This window comes from Syngnathus scovelli, chromosome 20 (assembly GCF_024217435.2).
Source record: "Syngnathus scovelli strain Florida chromosome 20, RoL_Ssco_1.2, whole genome shotgun sequence".
Classification (NCBI taxonomy): domain Eukaryota; kingdom Metazoa; phylum Chordata; class Actinopteri; order Syngnathiformes; family Syngnathidae; genus Syngnathus; species Syngnathus scovelli.
The window spans coordinates 110,185-131,238 of record NC_090866.1 but is presented as its reverse complement, the minus strand read 5'-3'; the positions used below and the strand labels follow the sequence as shown (position 1 = coordinate 131,238).

The window sequence follows — 21,054 nt, the reverse complement described above, 5'->3', positions numbered from 1 at the left end:
TCGCTTCAAATGTGATGGTAACCAAGGCCGTTTCTCATGCATCTCATTGTGCGTTGCACTTAGAAAATTTGAACCGGGCGGCGTGCGCGAGTGCGCGGCCCGCTGGAAGTCGAATGAGGCGCCGCGACCACCTCCGCGGTGTTTATAAACCGCCGATCCGCTCGGCGGGGGCTATTTTCGGCCACTTGGCTCGTGCGCACGGCCTCCCGGATGTGCCGGGCGGGTGCGCGATCTCGCCGGCCGCTGGAAGTCGAATGAGGCGCCGCGACCACCTCCGCGGTGCTTATAAACAGCCGATCCGCTCGGCGGGGGCTATTTTCGGCCACTTGGCTCGTGCGCACGGCCTCCCGGATGTGCCGGGCGGGTGCGCGAGCTCGCCGGCCGCTGGAAGTCGAATGAGGCGCCGCGACCACCTCCGCGGTGCTTATAAACAGCCGATCCGCTCGGCGGGGGCTATTTTCAGCCACTTGGCTCGTGCGCACGGCCTCCCGGATGTGCCGGGCGGGTGCGCGAGCTCGCCGGCCGCTGGAAGTCGAATGAGGCGCCGCGACCACCTCCGCGGTGCTTATAAACAGCCGATCCGCTCGGCGGGGGCTATTTTCGGCCACTTGGCTCGTGCGCACGGCCTCCCGGATGTGCCGGGCGGGTGCGCGGGCTCGCCGGCCGCTGGAAGTCGAATGAGGCGCCGCGACCACCTCCGCGGTGCTTATAAACAGCCGATCCGCTCGGCGGGGGCTATTTTCGGCCACTTGGCTCGTGCGCACGGCCTCCCGGATGTGCCGGGCGGGTGCGCGAGCTCGCCGGCCGCTGGAAGTCGAATGAGGCGCCGCGACCACCTCCGCGGTGCTTATAAACAGCCGATCCGCTCGGCGGGGGCTATTTTCGGCCACTTGGCTCGTGCGCACGGCCTCCCGGATGTGCCGGGCGGGTGCGCGAGCTCGCCGGCCGCTGGAAGTCGAATGAGGCGCCGCGACCACCTCCGCGGTGCTTATAAACAGCCGATCCGCTCGGCGGGGGCTATTTTCGGCCACTTGGCTCGTGCGCACGGCCTCCCGGATGTGCCGGGCGGGTGCGCGAGCTCGCCGCCCGCCGGAAGTCGAATGAGGCGCCGCGACCACCTCCGCGGTGCTTATAAACAGCCGATCCGCTCGGCGGGGGCTATTTTCGGCCACTTGGCTCGTGCGCACGGCCTCCCGGATGTGCCGGTCGGGTGCGCGAGCTCGCCGGCCGCTGGAAGTCGAATGAGGCGCCGCGACCACCTCCGCGGTGCTTATAAACAGCCGATCCGCTCGGCGGGGGCTATTTTCGGCCACTTGGCTCGTGCGCACGGCCTCCCGGATGTGCCGGGCGGGTGCGCGAGCTCGCTGGCCGCTGGAAGTCGAATGAGGCGCCGCGACCACCTCCGCGGTGCTTATAAACAGCCGATCCGCTCGGCGGGGGCTATTTTCGGCCACTTGGCTCGTGCGCACGGCCTCCCGGATGTGCCGGGCGGGTGCGCGAGCTCGCCGGCCGCTGGAAGTCGAATGAGGCGCCGCGACCACCTCCGCGGTGCTTATAAACAGCCGATCCGCTCGGCGGGGGCTATTTTCGGCCACTTGGCTCGTGCGCACGGCCTCCCGGATGTGCCGGGCGGGTGCGCGAGCTCGCCGGCCGCTGGAAGTCGAATGAGGCGCCGCGACCACCTCCGCGGTGCTTATAAACAGCCGATCCGCTCGGCGGGGGCTATTTTCGGCCACTTGGCTCGTGCGCACGGCCTCCCGGATGTGCCGGGCGGGTGCGCGAGCTCGCCGGCCGCTGGAAGTCGAATGAGGCGCCGCGACCACCTCCGCGGTGCTTATAAACAGCCGATCCGCTCGGCGGGGGCTATTTTCGGCCACTTGGCTCGTGCGCACGGCCTCCCGGATGTGCCGGGCGGGTGCGCGAGCTCGCCGGCCGCTGGAAGTCGAATGAGGCGCCGCGACCACCTCCGCGGTGCTTATAAACAGCCGATCCGCTCGGCGGGGGCTATTTTCGGCCACTTGGCTCGTGCGCACGGCCTCCCGGATGTGCCGGGCGGGTGCGCGGGCTCGCCGGCCGCTGGAAGTGAGGCGCCGCGACCACCTCCGCGGTGCTTATAAACAGCCGATCCGCTCGGCGGGGGCTATTTTCGGCCACTTGGCTCGTGCGCACGGCCTCCCGGATGTGCCGGGCGGGTGCGCGAGCTCGCCGGCCGCTGGAAGTCGAATGAGGCGCCGCGACCACCTCCGCGGTGCTTATAAACAGCCGATCCGCTCGGCGGGGGCTATTTTCGGCCACTTGGCTCGTGCGCACGGCCTCCCGGATGTGCCGGGCGGGTGCGCGAGCTCGCCGGCCGCTGGAAGTCGAATGAGGCGCCGCGACCACCTCCGCGGTGCTTATAAACAGCCGATCCGCTCGGCGGGGGCTATTTTCGGCCACTTGGCTCGTGCGCACGGCCTCCCGGATGTGCCGGGCGGGTGCGCGATCTCGCCGGCCGCTGGAAGTCGAATGAGGCGCCGCGACCACCTCCGCGGTGCTTATAAACAGCCGATCCGCTCGGCGGGGGCTATTTTCGGCCACTTGGCTCGTGCGCACGGCCTCCCGGATGTGCCGGGCGGGTGCGCGAGCTCGCCGGCCGCTGGAAGTCGAATGAGGCGCCGCGACCACCTCCGCGGTGCTTATAAACTGCCGATCCACTCGGCGGGGGCTATTTTCGGCCACTTGGCTCGTGCGCACGGCCTCCCGGATGTGCCGGGCGGGTGCGCGAGCTCGCCGGCCGCTTGAAGTCGAATGAGGCGCCGCGACCACCTCCGCGGTGCTTATAAACAGCCGATCCGCTCGGCGGGGGCTATTTTCGGCCACTTGGCTCGTGCGCACGGCCTCCCGGATGTGCCGGGCGGGTGCGCGAGCTCGCCGCCCGCCGGAAGTCGAATGAGGCGCCGCGACCACCTCTGCGGTGCTTATAAACAGCCGATCCGCTCGGCGGGGGCTATTTTCGGCCACTTGGCTCGTGCGCACGGCCTCCCGGATGTGCCGGGCGGGTGCGCGAGCTCGCTGGCCGCTGGAAGTCGAATGAGGCGCCGCGACCACCTCCGCGGTGCTTATAAACAGCCGATCCGCTCGGCGGGGGCTATTTTCGGCCACTTGGCTCGTGCGCACGGCCTCCCGGATGTGCCGGGCGGGTGCGCGAGCTCGCCGGCCGCTGGAAGTCGAATGAGGCGCCGCGACCACCTCCGCGGTGCTTATAAACAGCCGATCCGCTCGGCGGGGGCTATTTTCGGCCACTTGGCTCGTGCGCACGGCCTCCCGGATGTGCCGGGCGGGTGCACGAGCTCGCCGGCCGCTGGAAGTCGAATGAGGCGCCGCGACCACCTCCGCGGTGCTTATAAACAGCCGATCCGCTCGGCGGGGGCTATTTTCGGCCACTTGGCTCGTGCGCACGGCCTCCCGGATGTGCCGGGCGGGTGCGCGAGCTCTCCGGCCGCTGGAAGTCGAATGAGGCGCCGCGACCACCTCCGCGGTGCTTATAAACAGCCGATCCGCTCGGCGGGGGCTATTTTCGGCCACTTGGCTCGTGCGCACGGCCTCCCGGATGTGCCGGGCGGGTGCGCGCGCTCGCCGGCCGCTGGAAGTCGAATGAGGCGCCGCGACCACCTCCGCGGTGCTTATAAACAGCCGATCCGCTCGGCGGGGGCTATTTTCGGCCACTTGGCTCGTGCGCACGGCCTCCCGGATGTGCCGGGCGGGTGCGCGGGCTCGCCGGCCGCTGGAAGTCGAATGAGGCGCCGCGACCACCTCCGCGGTGCTTATAAACAGCCGATCCGCTCGGCGGGGGCTATTTTCGGCCACTTGGCTCGTGCGCACGGCCTCCCGGATGTGCCGGGCGGGTGCGCGAGCTCGCCGGCCGCTGGAAGTCGAATGAGGCGCCGCGACCACCTCCGCGGTGCTTATAAACAGCCGATCCGCTCGGCGGGGGCTATTTTCGGCCACTTGGCTCGTGCGCACGGCCTCCCGGATGTGCCGGGCGGGTGCGCGAGCTCGCCGGCCGCTGGAAGTCGAATGAGGCGCCGCGACCACCTCCGCGGTGCTTATAAACAGCCGATCCGCTCGGCGGGGGCTATTTTCGGCCACTTGGCTCGTGCGCACGGCCTCCCGGATGTGCCGGGCGGGTGCGCGAGCTCGCCGGCCGCTGGAAGTCGAATGAGGCGCCCGACCACCTCCGCGGTGCTTATAAACAGCCGATCCGCTCGGCGGGGGCTATTTTCGGCCACTTGGCTCGTGCGCACGGCCTCCCGGATGTGCCGGGCGGGTGCGCGAGCTCGCCGGCCGCTGGAAGTCGAATGAGGCGCCGCGACCACCTCCGCGGTGCTTATAAACTGCCGATCCGCTCGGCGGGGGCTATTTTCGGCCACTTGGCTCGTGCGCACGGCCTCCCGGATGTGCCGGGCGGGTGCGCGAGCTCGCCGGCCGCTGGAAGTCGAATGAGGCGCCGCGACCACCTCCGCGGTGCTTATAAACAGCCGATCCGCTCGGCGGGGGCTATTTTCGGCCACTTGGCTCGTGCGCACGGCCTCCCGGATGTGCCGGGCGGGTGCGCGAGCTCGCCGGCCGCTGGAAGTCGAATGAGGCGCCGCGACCACCTCCGCGGTGCTTACAAACAGCCGATCCGCTCGGCGGGGGCTATTTTCGTCCACTTGGCTCGTGCGCACGGCCTCCCGGATATGCCGGGCGGGTGCGCGAGCTCGCCGGCCGCTGGAAGTCGAATGAGGCGCCGCGACCACCTCCGCGGTGCTTATAAACAGCCGATCCGCTCGGCGGGGGCTATTTTCGGCCACTTGGCTCGTGCGCACGGCCTCCCGGATGTGCCGGGCGGGTGCGCGAGCTCGCCGGCCGCTGGAAGTCGAATGAGGCGCCGCGGCCACCTCCGCGGTGCTTATAAACAGCCGATCCGCTCGGCGGGGGCTATTTTCGGCCACTTGGCTCGTGCGCACGGCCTCCCGGATGTGCCGGGCGGGTGCGCAGGCTCGCCGGCCGCTGGAAGTCGAATGAGGCGCCGCGACCACCTCCGCGGTGCTTATAAACAGCCGATCCGCTCGGCGGGGGCTATTTTCGGCCACTTGGCTCGTGCGCACGGCCTCCCGGATGTGCCGGGCGGGTGCGCGAGCTCGCCGGCCGCTGGAAGTCGAATGAGGCGCCGCGACCACCCCCGCGGTGCTTATAAACAGCCGATCCGCTCGGCGGGGGCTATTTTCGGCCACTTGGCTCGTGCGCACGGCCTCCCGGATGTGCCAGGCGGGTGCGCGGGCTCGCCGGCCGCTGGAAGTCGAATGAGGCGCCGCGACCACCTCCGCGGTGCTTATAAACAGCCGATCCGCTCGGCGGGGGCTATTTTCGGCCACTTGGCTCGTGCGCACGGCCTCCCGGATGTGCCGGGCGGGTGCGCGAGCTCGCCGGCCGCTTGAAGTCGAATGAGGCGCCGCGACCACCTCCGCGGTGCTTATAAACAGCCGATCCGCTCGGCGGGGGCTATTTTCGGCCACTTGGCTCGTGCGCACGGCCTCCCGGATGTGCCGGGCGGGTGCGCGAGCTCGCTGGCCGCTGGAAGTCGATTGAGGCGCCGCGACCACCTCCGCGGTGCTTATAAACAGCCGATCCGCTCGGCATGGACTATTTTCGGCCACTTGGCTCGTGCACACGGCCTCCCGGATGTGCCGGGCGGGTGCGCGAGCTCGCCGGCCGCTTGAAGTCGAATGAGGCGCCGCGACCACCTCCGCGGTGCTTATAAACAGCCGATCCGCTCGGCGGGGGCTATTTTCGGCCATTTGGCTCGTGCGCACGGCCTCCCGGATGTGCCGGGCGGGTGCGCGAGCTCGCCGGCCGCTGGAAGTCGAATGAGGCGCCGCGACCACCTCCGCGGTGCTTATAAACTGCCGATCCGCTCGGCGGGGGCTATTTTCGGCCACTTGGCTCGTGCGCACGGCCTCCTGGATGTGCCGGGCGGGTGCGCGAGCTCGCCGGCCGCTGGAAGTCGAATGAGGCGCCGCGACCACCTCCGCGGTGCTTATAAACAGCCGATCCGCTCGGCGGGGGCTATTTTCGGCCACTTGGCTCGTGCGCACGGCCTCCCGGATGTGCCGGGCGGGTGCGCGAGCTCGCCGGCCGCTGGAAGTCGAATGAGGCGCCGCGACCACCTCCGCGGTGCTTACAAACAGCCGATCCGCTCGGCGGGGGCTATTTTCGTCCACTTGGCTCGTGCGCACGGCCTCCCGGATATGCCGGGCGGGTGCGCGAGCTCGCCGGCCGCTGGAAGTCGAATGAGGCGCCGCGACCACCTCCGCGGTGCTTATAAACAGCCGATCCGCTCGGCGGGGGCTATTTTCGGCCACTTGGCTCGTGCGCACGGCCTCCCGGATGTGCCGGGCGGGTGCGCGAGCTCGCCGGCCGCTGGAAGTCGAATGAGGCGCCGCGGCCACCTCCGCGGTGCTTATAAACAGCCGATCCGCTCGGCGGGGGCTATTTTCGGCCACTTGGCTCGTGCGCACGGCCTCCCGGATGTGCCGGGCGGGTGCGCAGGCTCGCCGGCCGCTGGAAGTCGAATGAGGCGCCGCGACCACCTCCGCGGTGCTTATAAACAGCCGATCCGCTCGGCGGGGGCTATTTTCGGCCACTTGGCTCGTGCGCACGGCCTCCCGGATGTGCCGGGCGGGTGCGCGAGCTCGCCGGCCGCTGGAAGTCGAATGAGGCGCCGCGACCACCTCCGCGGTGCTTATAAACAGCCGATCCGCTCGGCGGGGGCTATTTTCGGCCACTTGGCTCGTGCGCACGGCCTCCCGGATGTGCCGGGCGGGTGCGCGGGCTCGCCGGCCGCTGGAAGTCGAATGAGGCGCCGCGACCACCTCCGCGGTGCTTATAAACAGCCGATCCGCTCGGCGGGGCTATTTTCGGCCACTTGGCTCGTGCGCACGGCCTCCCGGATGTGCCGGGCGGGTGCGCGAGCTCGCCGGCCGCTGGAAGTCGAATGAGGCGCCGCGACCACCTCCGCGGTGCTTATAAACAGCCGATCCGCTCGGCGGGGGCTATTTTCGCCCACTTGGCTCGTGCGCACGGCCTCCCGGATGTGCCGGGCGGGTGCGCGAGCTCGCCGGCGGCTGGAAGTCCAATGAGGCGCCGCGATCTCCTCCGCGGTGCTTATAAAGTGCCGATCCGCTCGGCTTGGAGCTATTTCCGGCCTCCCGTTGGTGCCGGGCGGCGTGCGCGAGCTCGCCGGCCGCGATCTCCTCCGCGGTGCTTATAAACAGCAGCATGCTCACGGCCTCCCAGAATTTGAACACATTTCGTCAATAAATTTCGCATATTGAATTTTGAAGTTTAATATAATGCAACAATTGAGCTCGACTTATACAAAGGATATATCATAAAATCGTAAATTTCCGTCGAATTTTAGGGGGTCGACTTATACACCGAGTCGACCTGTACACCGGCAAATACGGTAAATACGATTAAATAAAATGATACGACTGGCATAAAAACAAATATAAACCACATAAAAATAAAAGTCACCATTACGTTGAATTATTGGGAGCACCGAGCTTGTTTCTCAGAAACGAGCCGGTCCCATCCAGGCGTAATCGGAGACAATGAAACCCGAAGTGGTTAAGTTTTGTCTTTTAATGCAGGATGCTTGGTCTCCATGTGCCGAAGCAGTTTTGAAGGCTTCATTGGCTCGCTCGCTAGTTTCAGGGGCGATTGTATCTATAAATTGCAAAATGTTGGGTCACCTCACGGCTTACGGCCATACTACCCTGAGAACGCCTGATCTCGGAAGCTAAGCAGGGTCGGGCCTGGTTAGTACTTGGATGGGAGACCGCCTGGGAATACCAGGTGCTGTAAGCTTTTTCTTTTTCTTATGTGCACTTCAATCGTTTAAGAAGCTATTTTTTACAACACCCATCACGAATGGCATCCGGAAACAGCAAGCCTAATTTAAACTCCGACATTGAAACTATAACACGAGTTTGAAAGCTATATTATGTGGTGACATCCACAGCATTGTAGTTAAATTTTTTACCGCTAGAGAGCAGACTATGTACAGTGAGCATGGCTCCCTGTGAACTCAAAGCAGCAGGCTTGACTTATAAAAGAACCCAACACAACACTTCCATGAAGTAATTGTACTAAGTTCATTTTGTTTTTCCTTATGTAATCACTTCACTGGTTTCTTTTATATCAAACAAATTGTTTTAGGTTATTCACCTGACATGTTGATCCATCAGCTGATAAAGACGCGTCACCATCACATCTGTGACACTCTGATGAAGGCGGAAGAAACCGCCGAAACATGTCAGGTGAATAACCTAAAAAAATTTGTTTGATATAAAAGAAACCAGTGAAGTGACTTCCATGAAGTGTTTTTAAACTTTTCAAGGCATTTATTTTGATTCAGCAAAATGCAGGTCGCAAGGGCAAATTCGTGCTACCGCATAAAAAGCTGTCAATAACTTTTCATGATAGCCATGTTTCCAGAAAACACCAAAAGCCTTGGAAGAAAGCCTGTTTCAGCCCTGGTTGTAAAAAAAACAAAAAAAAACCAAAAGGGAAGGGTGACCGTCCGGGAATACCAGGTGCTGAAAGCCTTTTTTTTTTTTTTTTCCCCACGTCAATTGTGAAAGGAAACTTTTACCACAGCCATCAAGTCCCGCCGCTGCTTGGCATGGTTTCAGGGGCGATTGTGTCTATAAAATGAAAAATTCTGAGCGGTTTCACGGCTTACGGCAATACTACCCTGAGAGCGCCCGCTCTCGTCCGATCTCGCAGGCTAAGCAGGGTCGGGCCTGGTTAGTACTTGGATGGGAGACCGCCTGGGAATACCAGTTACCGTAAGCTTTTTTTTTTTTTTTTTTTTTCCTTATGTGCACTTCAATCGTTTAAGCCAAGAACTTTTTACAGCACCCATCACGAATGGCATTCGGAAACTGCAAGCCTAGTTTGAACTCCGACACTGAAACTACAACACGAGTTTAAAACCTACATTGTGTGGCGACAGCCATAGCATTGCAGTTCACGTTTTTACCGCTAGAGGACAGACTATGTACAGTGAATAAAGAGCATGGCTCCCTGTGAACTCAAAGCAGCAGTCTTTACTTGTAAAAGAACCCAGCACAACACATTGCGCTTCCATGTAGTGTTTTTACCTTTTTCATGACATTTATTTTGATACAGCCAAATGCAGGTTTTGTGCACTTCACTTTTCCGTTGGGCATTCGCGTAGAACCCTATTCCAGTTACGGCCAGATTCTTTTAGACTAGTGGTCCCCAACCTTTCTTGCGCCACGGACCGGCTACGCGTCAGAAATATTTTTGCGGACCTGCCTTTATATATATAAATAAACAATAAATCAATATAAATAAATACTACATTTATAATAAGTATATATACCGTATTTGCCGGTGTATTGGTCGACCTTTTTCGATCCAAAATCGACCGAAAAAAATCGACCTCGACTTATACACCGAGTCATAAAATTTAACTTCGTATTCATCGCTTCAAATGTGATGGTAACCAAGGCCGTTTCTCATGCATCTCATTGTGCGTTGCACTTAGAAAATTTGAACCGGGCGGCGTGCGCGAGTGCGCGGCCCGCTGGAAGTCGAATGAGGCGCCGCGACCACCTCCGCGGTGTTTATAAACCGCCGATCCGCTCGGCGGGGGCTATTTTCGGCCACTTGGCTCGTGCGCACGGCCTCCCGGATGTGCCGGGCGGGTGCGCGATCTCGCCGGCCGCTGGAAGTCGAATGAGGCGCCGCGACCACCTCCGCGGTGCTTATAAACAGCCGATCCGCTCGGCGGGGGCTATTTTCGGCCACTTGGCTCGTGCGCACGGCCTCCCGGATGTGCCGGGCGGGTGCGCGAGCTCGCCGGCCGCTGGAAGTCGAATGAGGCGCCGCGACCACCTCCGCGGTGCTTATAAACAGCCGATCCGCTCGGCGGGGGCTATTTTCAGCCACTTGGCTCGTGCGCACGGCCTCCCGGATGTGCCGGGCGGGTGCGCGAGCTCGCCGGCCGCTGGAAGTCGAATGAGGCGCCGCGACCACCTCCGCGGTGCTTATAAACAGCCGATCCGCTCGGCGGGGGCTATTTTCGGCCACTTGGCTCGTGCGCACGGCCTCCCGGATGTGCCGGGCGGGTGAGCGGGCTCGCCGGCCGCTGGAAGTCGAATGAGGCGCCGCGACCACCTCCGCGGTGCTTATAAACAGCCGATCCGCTCGGTGGGGGCTATTTTCGGCCACTTGGCTCGTGCGCACGGCCTCCCGGATGTGCCGGGCGGGTGCGCGAGCTCGCCGGCCGCTGGAAGTCGAATGAGGCGCCGCGACCACCTCCGCGGTGCTTATAAACAGCCGATCCGCTCGGCGGGGGCTATTTTCGGCCACTTGGCTCGTGCGCACGGCCTCCCGGATGTGCCGGGCGGGTGCGCGAGCTCGCCGGCCGCTGGAAGTCGAATGAGGCGCCGCGACCACCTCCGCGGTGCTTATAAACAGCCGATCCGCTCGGCGGGGGCTATTTTCGGCCACTTGGCTCGTGCGCACGGCCTCCCGGATGTGCCGGGCGGGTGCGCGAGCTCGCCGGCCGCTGGAAGTCGAATGAGGCGCCGCGACCACCTCCGCGGTGCTTATAAACAGCCGATCCGCTCGGCGGGGGCTATTTTCGGCCACTTGGCTCGTGCGCACGGCCTCCCGGATGTGCCGGGCGGGTGCGCGAGCTCGCCGGCCGCTGGAAGTCGAATGAGGCGCCGCGACCACCTCCGCGGTGCTTATAAACAGCCGATCCGCTCGGCGGGGGCTATTTTCGGCCACTTGGCTCGTGCGCACGGCCTCCCGGATGTGCCGGGCGGGTGCGCGAGCTCGCCGCCCGCCGGAAGTCGAATGAGGCGCCGCGACCACCTCCGCCGTTCTTATAAACAGCCGATCCGCTCGGCGGGGGCTATTTTCGGCCACTTGGCTCGTGCGCACGGCCTCCCGGATGTGCCGGTCGGGTGCGCGAGCTCGCCGGCCGCTGGAAGTCGAATGAGGCGCCGCGACCACCTCCGCGGTGCTTATAAACAGCCGATCCGCTCGGCGGGGGCTATTTTCGGCCACTTGGCTCGTGCGCACGGCCTCCCGGATGTGCCGGGCGGGTGCGCGAGCTCGCTGGCCGCTGGAAGTCGAATGAGGCGCCGCGACCACCTCCGCGGTGCTTATAAACAGCCGATCCGCTCGGCGGGGGCTATTTTCGGCCACTTGGCTCGTGCGCACGGCCTCCCGGATGTGCCGGGCGGGTGCGCGAGCTCGCCGGCCGCTGGAAGTCGAATGAGGCGCCGCGACCACCTCCGCGGTGCTTATAAACAGCCGATCCGCTCGGCGGGGGCTATTTTCGGCCACTTGGCTCGTGCGCACGGCCTCCCGGATGTGCCGGGCGGGTGCGCGAGCTCGCCGGCCGCTGGAAGTCGAATGAGGCGCCGCGACCACCTCCGCGGTGCTTATAAACAGCCGATCCGCTCGGCGGGGGCTATTTTCGGCAACTTGGCTCGTGCGCACGGCCTCCCGGATGTGCCGGGCGGGTGCGCGAGCTCGCCGGCCGCTGGAAGTCGAATGAGGCGCCGCGACCACCTCCGCGGTGCTTATAAACAGCCGATCCGCTCGGCGGGGGCTATTTTCGGCCACTTGGCTCGTGCGCACGGCCTCCCGGATGTGCCGGGCGGGTGCGCGAGCTCGCCGGCCGCTGGAAGTCGAATGAGGCGCCGCGACCACCTCCGCGGTGCTTATAAACAGCCGATCCGCTCGGCGGGGGCTATTTTCGGCCACTTGGCTCGTGCGCACGGCCTCCCGGATGTGCCGGGCGGGTGCGCGGGCTCGCCGGCCGCTGGAAGTGAGGCGCCGCGACCACCTCCGCGGTGCTTATAAACAGCCGATCCGCTCGGCGGGGGCTATTTTCGGCCACTTGGCTCGTGCGCACGGCCTCCCGGATGTGCCGGGCGGGTGCGCGAGCTCGCCGGCCGCTGGAAGTCGAATGAGGCGCCGCGACCACCTCCGCGGTGCTTATAAACAGCCGATCCGCTCGGCGGGGGCTATTTTCGGCCACTTGGCTCGTGCGCACGGCCTCCCGGATGTGCCGGGCGGGTGCGCGAGCTCGCCGGCCGCTGGAAGTCGAATGAGGCGCCGCGACCACCTCCGCGGTGCTTATAAACAGCCGATCCGCTCGGCGGGGGCTATTTTCGGCCACTTGGCTCGTGCGCACGGCCTCCCGGATGTGCCGGGCGGGTGCGCGAGCTCGCCGGCCGCTGGAAGTCGAATGAGGCGCCCGACCACCTCCGCGGTGCTTATAAACAGCCGATCCGCTCGGCGGGGGCTATTTTCGGCCACTTGGCTCGTGCGCACGGCCTCCCGGATGTGCCGGGCGGGTGCGCGAGCTCGCCGGCCGCTGGAAGTCGAATGAGGCGCCGCGACCACCTCCGCGGTGCTTATAAACAGCCGATCCGCTCGGCGGGGGCTATTTTCGGCCACTTGGCTCGTGCGCACGGCCTCCCGGATGTGCCGGGCGGGTGCGCGAGCTCGCCGGCGGCTGGAAGTCCAATGAGGCGCCGCGATCTCCTCCGCGGTGCTTATAAAGTGCCGATCCGCTCGGCTTGGAGCTATTTCCGGCCTCCCGTTGGTGCCGGGCGGCGTGCGCGAGCTCGCCGGCCGCGATCTCCTCCGCGGTTCTTATAAACAGCAGCATGCGCACGGCCTCCCAGAATTTGAACACATTTCGTCAATAAATTTCGCATATTGAATTTTGAAGTTTAATATAATGCAACAATTGAGCTCGACTTATACAAAGGATATATCATAAAATCGTAAATTTCCGTCGAATTTTAGGGGGTCGACTTATACACCGAGTCGACCTGTACACCGGCAAATACGGTAAATACGATTAAATAAAATGATACGACTGGCATAAAAACAAATATAAACCACATAAAAATAAAAGTCACCATTACGTTGAGTTATTGGGAGCACCGAGCTTGTTTCTCAGAAACGAGCCGGTCCCATCCAGGCGTAATCGGAGACAATGAAACCCGAAGTGGTTAAGGTTTGTTTTTTAATGCAGGATGCTTGGTCTCCATGTGCCGAAGCAGTTTTGAAGGCTTCATTGGCTCGCTCGCTAGTTTCAGGGGCGATTGTGTCTATAAAATGCAAAATGTTGGGTCACCGCACGGCTTACGGCCATACTACCCTGAGAACGCCCGATCTCGTCCGATCTCGGAAGCTAAGCAGGGTCGGGCCTGGTTAGTACTTGGATGGGAGACCGCCTGGGAATATCAGGTGCTGTAAGCTTTTTCTTTTTCTTATGTGCACTTCAATCGTTTAAGAAGCTATTTTTTACAACACCCATCACGAATGGCATCCGGAAACAGCAAGCCTAATTTAAACTCCGACATTGAAACTATAACACGAGTTTGAAAGCTATATTATGTGGTGACATCCACAGCATTGTAGTTAAATTTTTTACCGCTAGAGAGCAGACTATGTACAGTGAGCATGGCTCCCTGTGAACTCAAAGCAGCAGGCTTGACTTGTAAAAGAACCCAACACAACACTTCCATGAAGTAATTGTACTAAGTTCATTTTGTTTTTCCTTATTTAATCACTTCACTGGTTTCTTTTATATCAAACAAATTGTTTTAGGTTATTCACCTGACATGTTGATCCATCAGCTGATAAAGACGCGTCACCATCACATCTGTGACACTCTGATGAAGGCGGAAGAAACCGCCGAAACATGTCAGGTGAATAACCTAAAACAATTTGTTTGATATAAAAGAAACCAGTGAAGTGACTTCCATGAAGTGTTTTTAAACTTTTCAAGGCATTTATTTTGATTCAGCAAAATGCAGGTCGCAACGGCAAATTCGTGCTACCGCATAAAAAGCTGTCAATAACTTTTCATGATAGCCATGTTTCCAGAAAACACCAAAAGCCTTGGAAGAAAGCCTGTTTCGGCCCTGGTTGTAAAAAAAAACAAAAAAAAAAACAAAAGGGAAGGGTGACCGTCCGGGAATACCAGGTGCTGAAAGCCTTTTTTTTTTTTTTTTCCCACGTCAATTGTGAAAGGAAACTTTTACCACAGCCATCAAGTCCCGCCGCTGCTTGGCATGGTTTCAGGGGCGATTGTGTCTATAAAATGAAAAATTCTGAGCGGTCTCACGGCTTACGGCAATACTACCCTGAGAGCGCCCGCTCTCGTCCGACCTCGGAGGCTAAGCAGGGTCGGGCCTGGTTAGTACTTGGATGGGAGACTGCCTGGGAATACCAGTTACCGTAAGCTTTTTTTTTTTTTTTTTTTTTCTTATGTGCACTTCAATCGTTTAAGCCAAGAACTTTTTACAGCACCCATCACGAATGGCATTCGGAAACTGCAAGCCTAGTTTGAACTCCGACACTGAAACTACAACACGAGTTTAAAACCTACATTGTGTGGCGACAGCCATAGCATTGCAGTTCACGTTTTTACCGCTAGAGGGCAGACTATGTACAGTGAATAAAGAGCATGGCTCCCTGTGAACTCAAAGCAGCAGTCTTTACTTGTAAAAGAACCCAGCACAACACATTGCGCTTCCATGTAGTGTTTTTACCTTTTTCATGACATTTATTTTGATACAGGTTTTGTGCACTTCACTTTTCCGTTGGGCATTCGCGTAGAACCCTATTCCAGTTACGGCCAGATTCTTTTAGACTAGTGGTCCCCAAACTTTCTTGCGCCACGGACCGGCTACGCGTCAGAAATATTTTTGCGGACCTGCCTTTATATATATAAATAAACAATAAATCTATATAAATAAATACTACATTTATAATAAATATATATAAATAGGATTAAATAAAATGATACGACTGGCATAAAAACAAATATAAACCACATAAAAATAAAAGTCACCATTACGTTGAATTATTGGGAGCACCGAGCTTGTTTCTCAGAAACGAGCCGGTCCCATCCAGGCGTAATCGGAGACAATGAAACCCGAAGTGGTTAAGGTTTGTCTTTTAATGCAGGATGCTTGGTCTCCATGTGCCGAAGCAGTTTTGAAGGCTTCATTGGCTCGCTCGCTAGTTTCAGGGGCGATTGTATCTATAAATTGCAAAATGTTGGGTCACCTCACGGCTTACGGCCATACTACCCTGAGAACGCCCGATCTCGGAAGCTAAGCAGGGTCGGGCCTGGTTAGTACTTGGATGGGAGACCGCCTGGGAATACCAGGTGCTGTAAGCTTTTTCTTTTTCTTATGTGCACTTCAATCGTTTAAGAAGCTATTTTTTACAACACCCATCACGAATGGCATCCGGAAACAGCAAGCCTAATTTAAACTCCGACATTGAAACTATAACACGAGTTTGAAAGCTATATTATGTGGTGACATCCACAGCATTGTAGTTAAATTTTTTACCGCTAGAGAGCAGACTATGTACAGTGAGCATGGCTCCCTGTGAACTCAAAGCAGCAGGCTTGACTTATAAAAGAACCCAACACAACACTTCCATGAAGTAATTGTACTAAGTTCATTTTGTTTTTCCTTATGTAATCACTTCACTGGTTTCTTTTATATCAAACAAATTGTTTTAGGTTATTCACCTGACATGTTGATCCATCAGCTGATAAAGACGCGTCACCATCACATCTGTGACACTCTGATGAAGGCGGAAGAAACCGCCGAAACATGTCAGGTGAATAACCTAAAAAAATTTGTTTGATATAAAAGAAACCAGTGAAGTGACTTCCATGAAGTGTTTTTAAACTTTTCAAGGCATTTATTTTGATTCAGCAAAATGCAGGTCGCAAGGGCAAATTCGTGCTACCGCATAAAAAGCTGTCAATAACTTTTCATGATAGCCATGTTTCCAGAAAACACCAAAAGCCTTGGAAGAAAGCCTGTTTCAGCCCTGGTTGTAAAAAAAACAAAAAAAAACCAAAAGGGAAGGGTGACCGTCCGGGAATACCAGGTGCTGAAAGCCTTTTTTTTTTTTTTTTTTCCCACGTCAATTGTGAAAGGAAACTTTTACCACAGCCATCAAGTCCCGCCGCTGCTTGGCATGGTTTCAGGGGCGATTGTGTCTATAAAATGAAAAATTCTGAGCGGTTTCACGGCTTACGGCAATACTACCCTGAGAGCGCCCGCTCTCGTCCGATCTCGCAGGCTAAGCAGGGTCGGGCCTGGTTAGTACTTGGATGGGAGACCGCCTGGGAATACCAGTTACCGTAAGCTTTTTTTTTTTTTTTTTTTTTTTCTTATGTGCACTTCAATCGTTTAAGCCAAGAACTTTTTACAGCACCCATCACGAATGGCATTCGGAAACTGCAAGCCTAGTTTGAACTCCGACACTGAAACTACAACACGAGTTTAAAACCTACATTGTGTGGCGACAGCCATAGCATTGCAGTTCACGTTTTTACCGCTAGAGGACAGACTATGTACAGTGAATAAAGAGCATGGCTCCCTGTGAACTCAAAGCAGCAGTCTTTACTTGTAAAAGAACCCAGCACAACACATTGCGCTTCCATGTAGTGTTTTTACCTTTTTCATGACATTTATTTTGATACAGCCAAATGCAGGTTTTGTGCACTTCACTTTTCCGTTGGGCATTCGCGTAGAACCCTATTCCAGTTACGGCCAGATTCTTTTAGACTAGTGGTCCCCAACCTTTCTTGCGCCACGGACCGGCTACGCGTCAGAAATATTTTTGCGGACCTGCCTTTATATATATAAATAAACAATAAATCAATATAAATAAATACTACATTTATAATAAGTATATATACCGTATTTGCCGGTGTATTGGTCGACCTTTTTCGATCCAAAATCGACCGAAAAAAATCGACCTCGACTTATACACCGAGTCATAAAATTTAACTTCGTATTCATCGCTTCAAATGTGATGGTAACCAAGGCCGTTTCTCATGCATCTCATTGTGCGTTGCACTTAGAAAATTTGAACCGGGCGGCGTGCGCGAGTGCGCGGCCCGCTGGAAGTCGAATGAGGCGCCGCGACCACCTCCGCGGTGTTTATAAACCGCCGATCCGCTCGGCGGGGGCTATTTTCGGCCACTTGGCTCGTGCGCACGGCCTCCCGGATGTGCCGGGCGGGTGCGCGATCTCGCCGGCCGCTGGAAGTCGAATGAGGCGCCGCGACCACCTCCGCGGTGCTTATAAACAGCCGATCCGCTCGGCGGGGGCTATTTTCGGCCACTTGGCTCGTGCGCACGGCCTCCCGGATGTGCCGGGCGGGTGCGCGAGCTCGCCGGCCGCTGGAAGTCGAATGAGGCGCCGCGACCACCTCCGCGGTGCTTATAAACAGCCGATCCGCTCGGCGGGGGCTATTTTCAGCCACTTGGCTCGTGCGCACGGCCTCCCGGATGTGCCGGGCGGGTGCGCGAGCTCGCCGGCCGCTGGAAGTCGAATGAGGCGCCGCGACCACCTCCGCGGTGCTTATAAACAGCCGATCCGCTCGGCGGGGGCTATTTTCGGCCACTTGGCTCGTGCGCACGGCCTCCCGGATGTGCCGGGCGGGTGAGCGGGCTCGCCGGCCGCTGGAAGTCGAATGAGGCGCCGCGACCACCTCCGCGGTGCTTATAAACAGCCGATCCGCTCGGCGGGGGCTATTTTCGGCCACTTGGCTCGTGCGCACGGCCTCCCGGATGTGCCGGGCGGGTGCGCGAGCTCGCCGGCCGCTGGAAGTCGAATGAGGCGCCGCGACCACCTCCGCGGTGCTTATAAACAGCCGATCCGCTCGGCGGGGGCTATTTTCGGCCACTTGGCTCGTGCGCACGGCCTCCCGGATGTGCCGGGCGGGTGCGCGAGCTCGCCGGCCGCTGGAAGTCGAATGAGGCGCCGCGACCACCTCCGCGGTGCTTATAAACAGCCGATCCGCTCGGCGGGGGCTATTTTCGGCCACTTGGCTCGTGCGCACGGCCTCCCGGATGTGCCGGGCGGGTGCGCGAGCTCGCCGGCCGCTGGAAGTCGAATGAGGCGCCGCGACCACCTCCGCGGTGCTTATAAACAGCCGATCCGCTCGGCGGGGGCTATTTTCGGCCACTTGGCTCGTGCGCACGGCCTCCCGGATGTGCCGGGCGGGTGCGCGAGCTCGCCGGCCGCTGGAAGTCGAATGAGGCGCCGCGACCACCTCCGCGGTGCTTATAAACAGCCGATCCGCTCGGCGGGGGCTATTTTCGGCCACTTGGCTCGTGCGCACGGCCTCCCGGATGTGCCGGGCGGGTGCGCGAGCTCGCCGCCCGCCGGAAGTCGAATGAGGCGCCGCGACCACCTCCGCGGTGCTTATAAACAGCCGATCCGCTCGGCGGGGGCTATTTTCGGCCACTTGGCTCGTGCGCACGGCCTCCCGGATGTGCCGGTCGGGTGCGCGAGCTCGCCGGCCGCTGGAAGTCGAATGAGGCGCCGCGACCACCTCCGCGGTGCTTATAAACAGCCGATCCGCTCGGCGGGGGCTATTTTCGGCCACTTGGCTCGTGCGCACGGCCTCCCGGATGTGCCGGGCGGGTGCGCGAGCTCGCTGGCCGCTGGAAGTCGAATGAGGCGCCGCGACCACCTCCGCGGTGCTTATAAACAGCCGATCCGCTCGGCGGGGGCTATTTTCGGCCACTTGGCTCGTGCGCACGGCCTCCCGGATGTGCCGGGCGGGTGCGCGAGCTCGCCGGCCGCTGGAAGTCGAATGAGGCGCCGCGACCACCTCCGCGGTGCTTATAAACAGCCGATCCGCTCGGCGGGGGCTATTTTCGGCCACTTGGCTCGTGCGCACGGCCTCCCGGATGTGCCGGGCGGGTGCGCGAGCTCGCCGGCCGCTGGAAGTCGAATGAGGCGCCGCGACCACCTCCGCGGTGCTTATAAACAGCCGATCCGCTCGGCGGGGGCTATTTTCGGCAACTTGGCTCGTGCGCACGGCCTCCCGGATGTGCCGGGCGGGTGCGCGAGCTCGCCGGCCGCTGGAAGTCGAATGAGGCGCCGCGACCACCTCCGCGGTGCTTATAAACAGCCGATCCGCTCGGCGGGGGCTATTTTCGGCCACTTGGCTCGTGCGCACGGCCTCCCGGATGTGCCGGGCGGGTGCGCGAGCTCGCCGGCCGCTGGAAGTCGAATGAGGCGCCGCGACCACCTCCGCGGTGCTTATAAACAGCCGATCCGCTCGGCGGGGGCTATTTTCGGCCACTTGGCTCGTGCGCACGGCCTCCCGGATGTGCCGGGCGGGTGCGCGGGCTCGCCGGCCGCTGGAAGTGAGGCGCCGCGACCACCTCCGCGGTGCTTATAAACAGCCGATCCGCTCGGCGGGGGCTATTTTCGGCCACTTGGCTCGTGCGCACGGCCTCCCGGATGTGCCGGGCGGGTGCGCGAGCTCGCCGGCCGCTGGAAGTCGAATGAGGCGCCGCGACCACCTCCGCGGTGCTTATAAACAGCCGATCCGCTCGGCGGGGGCTATTTTCGGCCACTTGGCTCGTGCGCACGGCCTCCCGGATGTGCCGGGCGGGTGCGCGAGCTCGCCGGCCGCTGGAAGTCGAATGAGGCGCCGCGACCACCTCCGCGGTGCTTATAAACAGCCGATCCGCTCGGCGGGGGCTATTTTCGGCCACTTGGCTCGTGCGCACGGCCTCCCGGATGTGCCGGGCGGGTGCGCGAGCTCGCCGGCCGCTGGAAGTCGAATGAGGCGCCCGACCACCTCCGCGGTGCTTATAAACAGCCGATCCGCTCGGCGGGGGCTATTTTCGGCCACTTGGCTCGTGCGCACGGCCTCCCGGATGTGCCGGGCGGGTGCGCGAGCTCGCCGGCCGCTGGAAGTCGAATGAGGCGCCGCGACCACCTCCGCGGTGCTTATAAACAGCCGATCCGCTCGGCGGGGGCTATTTTCGGCCACTTGGCTCGTGCGCACGGCCTCCCGGATGTGCCGGGCGGGTGCGCGAGCTCGCCGGCGGCTGGAAGTCCAATGAGGCGCCGCGATCTCCTCCGCGGTGCTTATAAAGTGCCGATCCGCTCGGCTTGGAGCTATTTCCGGCCTCCCGTTGGTGCCGGGCGGCGTGCGCGAGCTCGCCGGCCGCGATCTCCTCCGCGGTTCTTATAAACAGCAGCATGCGCACGGCCTCCCAGAATTTGAACACATTTCGTCAATAAATTTCGCATATTGAATTTTGAAGTTTAATATAATGCAACAATTGAGCTCGACTTATACAAAGGATATATCATAAAATCGTAAATTTCCGTCGAATTTTAGGGGGTCGACTTATACACCGAGTCGACCTGTACACCGGCAAATACGGTAAATACGATTAAATAAAATGATACGACTGGCATAAAAACAAATATAAACCACATAAAAATAAAAGTCACCATTACGTTGAGTTATTGGGAGCACCGAGCTTGTTTCTCAGAAACGAGCCGGTCCCATCCAGGCGTAATCGGAGACAATGAAACCCGAAGTGGTTAAGGTTTGTTTTTTAATGCAGGATGCTTGGTCTCCATGTGCCGAAGCAGTTTTGAAGGCTTCATTGGCTCGCTCGCTAGTTTCAGGGGCGATTGTGTCTATAAAATGCAAAATGTTGGGTCACCGCACGGCTTACGGCCATACTACCCTGAGAACGCCCGATCTCGTCCGATCTCGGAAGCTAAGCAGGGTCGGGCCTGGTTAGTACTTGGATGGGAGACCGCCTGGGAATATCAGGTGCTGTAAGCTTTTTCTTTTTCTTATGTGCACTTCAATCGTTTAAGAAGCTATTTTTTACAACACCCATCACGAATGGCATCCGGAAACAGCAAGCCTAATTTAAACTCCGACATTGAAACTATAACACGAGTTTGAAAGCTATATTATGTGGTGACATCCACAGCATTGTAGTTAAATTTTTTACCGCTAGAGAGCAGACTATGTACAGTGAGCATGGCTCCCTGTGAACTCAAAGCAGCAGGCTTGACTTGTAAAAGAACCCAACACAACACTTCCATGAAGTAATTGTACTAAGTTCATTTTGTTTTTCCTTATTTAATCACT

The 21,054-nt window shown here is 59.7% G+C and overlaps 2 non-coding genes and 5 pseudogenes across 2 annotated transcripts; all 7 read left to right on the top strand.

Moving 5' to 3' along the window:
- Positions 1-7,781: 7,781 nt before the first annotated feature.
- Positions 7,782-7,890, top strand: LOC125990774 (5S ribosomal RNA; annotated as a pseudogene).
- Positions 7,891-8,761: 871 nt separating this feature from the next.
- LOC125990707 (5S ribosomal RNA) lies at positions 8,762-8,880 on the top strand (annotated as a pseudogene).
- A 4,348-nt stretch (positions 8,881-13,228) lies between these two features.
- LOC125990705 (5S ribosomal RNA) lies at positions 13,229-13,347 on the top strand. The gene has a single exon (XR_007489041.1). It is a non-coding gene; the product is annotated as a 5S ribosomal RNA (ribosomal RNA).
- An 872-nt stretch (positions 13,348-14,219) lies between these two features.
- Positions 14,220-14,338, top strand: LOC125990701 (5S ribosomal RNA; annotated as a pseudogene).
- An 833-nt stretch (positions 14,339-15,171) lies between these two features.
- On the top strand, positions 15,172-15,280 carry LOC125990757 (5S ribosomal RNA; annotated as a pseudogene).
- An 872-nt stretch (positions 15,281-16,152) lies between these two features.
- Positions 16,153-16,271, top strand: LOC125990706 (5S ribosomal RNA; annotated as a pseudogene).
- A 4,349-nt stretch (positions 16,272-20,620) lies between these two features.
- Positions 20,621-20,739, top strand: LOC125990773 (5S ribosomal RNA). Its single transcript, XR_007489084.1, has one exon. It is a non-coding gene; the product is annotated as a 5S ribosomal RNA (ribosomal RNA).
- Positions 20,740-21,054: the final 315 nt, after the last annotated feature.